Source organism: Tursiops truncatus, unplaced genomic scaffold, assembly GCF_011762595.2.
Source record: "Tursiops truncatus isolate mTurTru1 unplaced genomic scaffold, mTurTru1.mat.Y mat_scaffold_39_arrow_ctg1, whole genome shotgun sequence".
Taxonomy (NCBI): domain Eukaryota; kingdom Metazoa; phylum Chordata; class Mammalia; order Artiodactyla; family Delphinidae; genus Tursiops; species Tursiops truncatus.
This window is the reverse complement of record NW_022983296.1, coordinates 982,031-990,561: the sequence shown is the minus strand read 5'-3', so window position 1 is coordinate 990,561 and position 8,531 is coordinate 982,031.

The window sequence follows — 8,531 nt, the reverse complement described above, 5'->3', positions numbered from 1 at the left end:
GGTGATTATATCAGGCATTCCATATGTCATCTCAAGCACTGGCCTACTTTATTTTTTCAAAATGGAAGTGGAGCAAGCACCAAGAGTGCCCACCCCCATTATCCCTGATTTTCTCTCATTCTCCATATTTTTTTTTAAAAGTATGGAATCTAAAGCAAGAAGTTACGGTAGAGTTGAGCACAGTAAAGCCACAACAAAGGACAATGTATCCCTTCCAGTGTCGCAGGTTTTCATCATCAGCCCTTGGATGAGTGTCTTCACTGTCCTTTCTCAGCCAAAGACAAACAACGGGCGCTCTTCCTTCAATAACCTGATGCCTCCTGAGTGTCAAGTGTCCCCCGTCTGTTTGCAAGCACATTGCAGGTGTTCTGCTGGGTTAATAAGGGATTGTTCACACAGGGCTGTCCCCACTGGCTTAGCAGCATCTCAAGCACAAACCTGGACTCCACGTGACTCATATCTGGGGTTCCATCTCAGGCCCGATAACCCAGAAGCCCCCGTTTAGTTTACAGACTACACATAAAAATTGTTCCTATGACATCCTTCCCGAATAAACTTGTTAGCCCATCCAAATGCATTCTCTCCCTTCGGTGACCCTTTCCCCCTTCCAAAGGGTGTGGCATAGGATCTTCCCTTCACGCCCCGCCGGCCCCAAATTTTCTTAGTTTCACAGAAGGGTCTGCTTCTTCCCATCAGAGACCAGCCCTCTCCCCTGTATCCATAAGAGAGCTCAGTCATCAGCCATCAGTTCAAGCAGAACGTCCTTCCAGCAGAAGCACCGCAGGTTATCCAGCAGCCCCAGGTCACGAGCAGCTGCCACTAATGTGGGCAGAACCCCGTGGCCTCCTTCCCCGGCTACACCTCCTGCCAAGTCTCGTTCCCCCGGGAGTCATTATCCTGAAGCCTGACGTCTGTGTACAGCAGCTTCGTGGAAGGGAAGAGGTGCCCACAGGGGAGCAGATCCCCATCCTGTCCCAGCAGCTCTCATTTCTTGCTGTCACTTCCCACCGTCAGCCATGGACTCTCTTTCCAGCCTTCATAGGATCCCAGGACCTCCTACAGAGAGTCCTTCTGCTGAGTCCCCAGCCGCCATTGGGCCTCACCTACCACTGCTGTGCTTCCCATCCCTTCAGAAAACAGTTTCTGTTCTTTAAAAATTTTTGAGTTCAAAAAAATTGGTAATGATGCTTTATTCCCTTTTTTGTCCTTCTTCTTCTATTTTGTGTCTGACTTTGCAAACCATTGGAATGTTTCCAACACTCCAGCTCACTGAAAAGGGAGAATTTTCAGTTAGAGTTCAAAGAGGATCAGGGAAAGGATGGTCAGGGCTTCGCCTGGATGGTCCAGGATACACGAGCACAGCAGTTACCCAGGGCCACCGGAAACCTCAAAGACCAGGACAGCCAATGTGCCCCTGAGCAGTGGTGGCCGGTGCTCACTCATTGGCTGAAGAGGGTCTACGGGTCTCAGTGAGGTTTCCTGATGCCCACACCCTGCTGATGAGGGATAATGTCTCTCCACGATGATTCTCATCCCTCATCAGTAACCCAGCCACGTCCCCTCATGCATGAAGCTGCAAACCCTCCAAGAACAGCCCTCTGTCCACCCACTTCTCTTCCCTCAGCCAGAATGAATCTTGTCTCCTCTCCTGGGCAGGGTGCTCTGTGTCTTTCTCCTCCACTTTCCTCCTATTGCTGGGCAGGTTATCACTGTGCTGCTCTTCTATCAGAGTGTCATCATTCTTATTTTCTAGGGCCTTATCTTCATTCAGTGAATTTCACCTCTTGCAAATGAAAGGGATAGCTTTGAAAACAACTATTTCCCGTCTGGACTTAAACAGCTTATTTTGAAAATATAAAAGCAGAACATCGGACCATTCTTTCCCTTTGCATTCGTGTGATAAAAACCTAATACTTTTTGAGACAACATACATGTCTCTTACTAACTAGAGAAAGGGTCATATTGAAGAAAATCATAAATATATATACACAAAATTATTCCATGATATCTCCCTATGTCTGATTACAATCTAATATATAAAAAATCAAAGGAGTCCCCACGAAGGGTAATCTCCAAATGCAGCATTTTACTTTGGGAGAATAGGATCGAACACTCTAGAAAGTCTCCAGTGTGCAGCTCTTTGTAAATCATGCACTAAGCCAACAATGCCAGTAAACATGGTAATTCAGAAATGAGTAATAAATAAGCCTTGCTCAGATACTGTCAACCAGGGGGACCTTTTGGATCGTGTGATGTTTGACTCAGTTCCTATAATCCTAAGTGTTATGGAGCTAGACACTATCAACCTTTCATTTTTCATGGATGTAATACTGAAACCATGTCCCTTCCTGGGTTAACAGAAAGTAGTGACTAAGAGAAATCTTTGAGCTTGTGTTACAGAGCAACAGATAAGGAAATAGCGTGTTGAAAACCTGCCTCTGCTGATTGAACTCACTTTAGTTATATTTTCCCTGTCTCTCTTTAATTCCATACACTCCAATCTTCACGTAACCTAGGTATATATAACAAAACACTTTAACCATCCCTGTAGATAACACCTCCGACTATGGGTCACTATAGTAACAGGGAGGTTTAAGTAGTTTTAAAGGAACTTCGAGTTGGTTCCTGATCAGTTCCATCTAACTAAGATTGGCTCGGACCCACCACCCCTACAACTGGGTCTGCCCAGGGGTCTGATGAATGACCATTTGATGTCAGAGGGTCTAAACCTCCAATCTCAGAACATGTTGAGTGCCTCCATCTATGAACATGCATCTCATAGAAGCCTGTGATCCAGATACACCTGGGAACAACACTGATGACCTCACCTTTCCCCCACCGCCAATCACCTTTCCTCATGCCTAAGGTTGCCCTGCGACTTTATCCTGTAAATATCCTGAGCCGTCACTTTCGCGGAGGTGGATCTGAGGTTTCTTCTCCTATCTCCTCACTTGGCTGCTTCATGAATAAACCCTTCCCTGCTGCAAACTTGGCATCTCAGTGTTTGCCTTGCTGTGCATCAGGCAAGTGAACCTGGTTCGGCAACAATATCTGTTTTAAAATTTCAGATTTAAATTTAGGTAGAATTGTCATAAAATTGTAAGATATTCAAAGTGTACATCATGTTGATCTAGAATATGTATGAATGTGAAAAGATGCCCACCGCCGAGGAATTAACACATCCGTCTCCTCACATATTTATCATTGTGTGTGTGTCAGAGAACATTTAGGTTTCACCCTCTTAGCAAATTTCAGTTACAAAAACAGCGTTATCAACCATAGTCACCATCGTTTACATTAGATCCTCAGACCTTATCCATTTTATTGTTGAATGTCTGTTCCCTTTTCCCAACCCCTCCCTCTTTACCCCAACCTGGAAACCACCATTCTTTTCTCTATTTCTATGAGTTTAGGTTCTCGTGGCTGTAATATCTGAGGGATGTAAGCAAATACAAAGTTGCTTTCTCAAGGTCATCCCTCCAATTGTGTGTTATCTTCCATGTTACGTAAAACCACTCTCAACCAAAAATGGATCAGGTCATGTCCCGAGAGGACTTACAGTGTGGAAAGCATTGCTTTGGGAATTCATCATGGGATTAATCAGTTTCGCAACTTAGAGCAACCTAATTTGACATCACACAAAAGTGGATTTATTTATTGTTAGAAGGTTGATGTTAAACCAAAGCCATACAACTGGTGTATAAACCTAGTCACCAATGGAAATGAGATATTTCTAGGATAGATGGGATATACTTTTGGAGGATAACATGGGCTTCTTTCAAGCCTGTGCCAAAAAAGTTTAGCCTCCAGCCATGACCCTTCTGGTATAAACAGCCAAAGCAGCCCATCACCATGGTAATAAACATGCCAATTACGGCAACTATGGATGAAAGGAAGCTCTGCTGACAAGATTTATTATTTATTTATTTATTTATATTTGATGTATGTGGGCCTCTCACTGTTGTGGCCTCTCCCTTTGCGGAGCACAGGCTCGGGACGCGCAGGCTCAGCGGCCATGGCTCATGGGCCCAGCCGCTCTGCGGCATGTGGGATCTTCCCGGAGGACCGGGACATGAACCCGTATCCCCTGCATCAGCAGGCGGACTCTCAACCACTGCGCCACCAGGGAAGCCATAGTTTTAAAGTATAGAACTACACAGAACAGTGATGCCAGAGCTGCTGTTTTATTTCACCGTGTTTACCTCTAGTTATGTGGCTGAGATTTAATGGGAAATCTTGTATAGAATCAATCTTTAATAAATCAGGCAGGCTTGTTTAATCTTCTCATCTCTTGGTCATTAGGACAAGACCAAAGTGAAATTCCTGCACACGGTGAAGTATATGGAACACTTAATAATCAATTCATCACAGAAGAAAACACTTTAAACCAGGAAGCACAAATGTGCAAGATCAACAATAGTAAGCAGCTGTAGCCAAGGATGGCTTTGTTTGAGATGAAGCATTCACCATCAGTAAGTGCATGAGCTTTTTATTCTGCTCTCTCCGGTGAGAATATGATTCCTCCTCCAAATATCTGGCTGTTGTGCAAGAGGTGGGCTCAACCTAGGCATGTCACTCATGCTGCTGAATGGGTAGAGATCAGCAATTTCAGAGAGCTTATGGATGGAAGCAGGGGCACTGCTCTACAATGAGGAGAGAGAGAGAGTATGTGTATCAATGACGTGACTTATAGGTCAACCAGGAAGAGATTTTTTATCTCCCAGAAATGGAATCTTGAACCATCCAATTAGGAATCTCCTGATCAGGACTACTTAGGTTATCTGCCCGCAAGGCCCCTCCCATCCCCTAAAGGAAAGGCACCTTGCAATTAGCAACGAGCCTGCTGTCAATCGTAACTCTCTTTCCTCTGCTCCCTTCCACCTATAAAACCTCTTGCCTTCTTTAGCTCTTGGAGCTCATTTCTGTCTGCTAGACTGGATGGTGCCAGACTCAAGAATCACTGAATAAAGCCAATAGGATGTTTAACATTTACTCAGTTGAATTTTGTTTTTTCACACTTTGAAAAATGGTCTACTGATTTGCCAAATATAGAGCATCAAGTTACATAAGTATCAATATGTGTAAGAAAAGATCTGTAAAATAGCTACATGTTAAGGATAAATTGATCAGCTTAGGCACTTTTTCATCAATGAAGGGCCAGCAGAAGTCCTGGGAAGAAACGGAGTGTGAACTTTGGTCTCGTGGAGAATGATGACAAAGACACAGGAAGCAGAGAGAAAAGCAACGCTGTGTTGACCGCAAATTCCCAGAACAGTGCCATGTTTGAAACAAAGGCTTTTATTTGGGGTTTGCTAGGACTGCAGCCCAGAAGACACACATCCAAGAAGCACTTGAACTGTGTTCTCACAGACTACAAAATGGGGAAAGTGTATAAAGCCAAAAAATTGCGATGTTACATAAATTGTTTGACAAGAAGTAGGATTGAAGTTGGTAGGAAGTAAGAGGCTTGTTAAGCAAGGATTGGTTTGGGTTCAAAATAAATGTATAGTTTTGAAGGAGGGTGATGTTGAAATTCCAGGGTTGCAACTGGCAGCTGCTGGCAGACATTGTTTGGAAAATGGCTAGTGGTGTCCTTGAGTTTGATACAGCCCCCAAAATTCAAGTTCTCGGTGATGCAGGGATGTATGTAAAGCCACATCGACAATGGCCACTCAACTCTATATGGATGCCTGAAGCATAGTTACTCCATTTTGGTTTTTAAATGGTCTTAGACATGTCATCAACCACAAATGAGCTCTGAAGCCTCCCTGTTTGCAAGACAGCTAGCACACAACTGTGTTCATCTTCGTCAGGTGTTCCCCTGGTGGATGACTGCCATTTCACTCTGGCCACAACTGGAGACAATACTCAACAATGGAGAGGTATCAACATAGATAACATCTGAAAGAGGGAAGGAGAGGGGAAGTAGGCAGGACCAAGAGTGCAGGCCAAGATGGAGAAGAATGAAGACCCAGTGAAGCTAACTGTTGTAGGGCTTCATCCCTTGAGGTAAAGAATATCCATCTCTCTACCCAGTCCAGTCATCAGGATGCCCTTTGTAAAGTGTCTCTAATTTCACACTGGAAATATAAAATCCATAATAAGATAACACAGTATGCCTATCATGGCCAAGACACTGTGGAATTTTACAGGAAATTTTTTATTTAATGATCAACAAAATCTTATCATGTCCATTTTACACATAAGGGCACTGAGGCTTGACGGGAGGTGGGGTGTGAGGGACATGCTCTGAGTCACAGCTCCTATAAGGCAGAGCTGAGAGGCAACCCAGGTCTGTCTGTAATTATAAGCTGAGTTATCATGTGGAGCAGGAGTTCAGTCAAAGCTCAGGTCTTTAAACCAAAAAAAAAAGAAAAAAGAAAAAGAAAAAACCCAAACAAAAGTAAAAGTAAGTATTTATGTGAGATTTTTGAAGCAATGGCATTAGTTGAGGATTTCATTAACCAGAGCTGTCGTATTACTAAGTTATACGATGTCCTGCTGCACAGGTGCTTTCCACTCCATGATTGGTGGGCGGCAGGCGGGCTGCGGCTGCGGAGTCCTCTGCGGGACCCTGGCCTGACCTCTGCCGTCTGGGGGCCCCTCTCCCGTCCCCTCCACTTCTCTCCTCTTCTGATGTGACTCCTTCCACCTCACCACCCCCACCAGGTGCTCTGTACTCCGCCCTTTCTGCATGTCTCTTCTCTTTCTCAACTCGATTTCCTTTTGAGGTGCCGTCGCTGCTTTTGGTTCCCATTCATGACCCAGTTTTCACATTTTCTCTCCATCTCCTTTGAAGGCTCTGCTTCTCCTGGGGTCTGGTCTACTCTCTGCATCCTTGGCCTCTAGGGAACCTCACTCCATCCTCATCCTCAGGTCGTGTTCTGTGTGACTTCCCTGGTCACAAGGGCTTTTGCCCCTTGTGCCCTCCCTGACAATATGGCCATGTTGACCAGGTCACTGTTCATCACTGTGGCCTTGAGGTCAGGGCTGGACACATAACTCACGTCCTTAGGGATGTTCAGTGCAGGAAGAACTTATCTACTTCCTGATATCAGCCGAGGAACAGCAGTGGCTGTGACATGTAGGACGTCTCCATAAGACAAGGGAACAGGCAGAGTCAAGGTGGAATGACAGGAGGCTGACTGTGAGGGGAAGGTGACAGCGTAGCCTGGCCAGCCCTCTGTTCAGGGACAGGCTGACACCCTTGTTGATTGAAGCAAATGCAAATCAACCAGCGTCCCGAATTTCAACCCCCAGCAGGTAATGGTTTCAGATCTTTGTCCCCTCCAGCAGGTGGGCTTCTCTGAGTCCGGTACAGCCAGCCAGGGACACAGGAGAGCCGAACCTGGCAGAAGGTCACAGCCCACCTAGCCTGTAGCCATCAGCACCTGCTGGGGAAGCAGAGACAGACAGAGGGCTGCAAGTCACCAAGCCTCACTAAGGGAACACGGCAGGAGGTTGTGGCCTGAGATTCATTCCCCAAAGCCTTCGTCATGGCAAAAAGCAGAAGTAGCCATTTCTAGAGGCTGTTTAGCAGCAGCTCTAAATGTACACTGGCTTCCTACCGGGCCAAGGTGAGGTCAGAAGAAATTGTGGCCATCACCCCTTTGCACTCATTTGTTCATTACTCAATATTTACTGAGGACTGACCGTTCTTATCACTAAGAATACCAAACCAAACCAAACTAACAAAGTTTGTTTGAACTACAAAGTTTGACTTTGAACTACAAAGTCAAAATGTTATTTATAACATGTTTCACGGAAGTCTGATATTCCTGATAAATAATTCCTACAAATATATAATAGTATAAACATTGTAGCAGAAAAATTGGCAGGATATATAAGTGGGAAAATTCAAATGAAGAAATACAAAGTGTTACTAGAAAACAGGAAAGGAAAACAACCTATCTGTATAAAATTAGACTGAAATATTTTCCTTTCTCTGAAGAGAAAAATCTGTTTATATAATATCTTACCCACTAACAAAGACTCTAGCTTTCATCCATTAAGATCTGCATCTCTTCAATTTTTTTCTGCTTGGCCCTTTTGCAGTATATGCAAATCAAAAGCCTTTAAAATGGATTCTGTTTGACATAGAAATTTCTGTTGTCATTTGTGGGAAATTAGATACATAATTAGGTATAATATTTTAACTATCAGAACACTTAGTCTAAAATGAGAAATAATCTTAAATGTTCAACGATAAGAATTTTGGTGAAACAAATCTAATAACTTCTATATCAGGAAAATATTTTAAATGGAAAGGAAATGGAAAAAGAGAGATTCTCTCTTACAGGTAGATATTTTGGGTTGTGAGTTACAGGTGAATTTAAATATCTTGTTTCATGATTCTCAATATTTTTAAAGCTTGTTACAATAAATATAAAGTGTTTTGGTAATAAGAGAAATCCGTGACCAGAATTTGAAGACTACTTCAAAAGAAACACCAGTACAATCACTGAGCTCTGAGTAGCACAGGAGGTGAACTTCCTGTGGTTGTGAGGGCCCAGGAATCAGACTTGCATGGA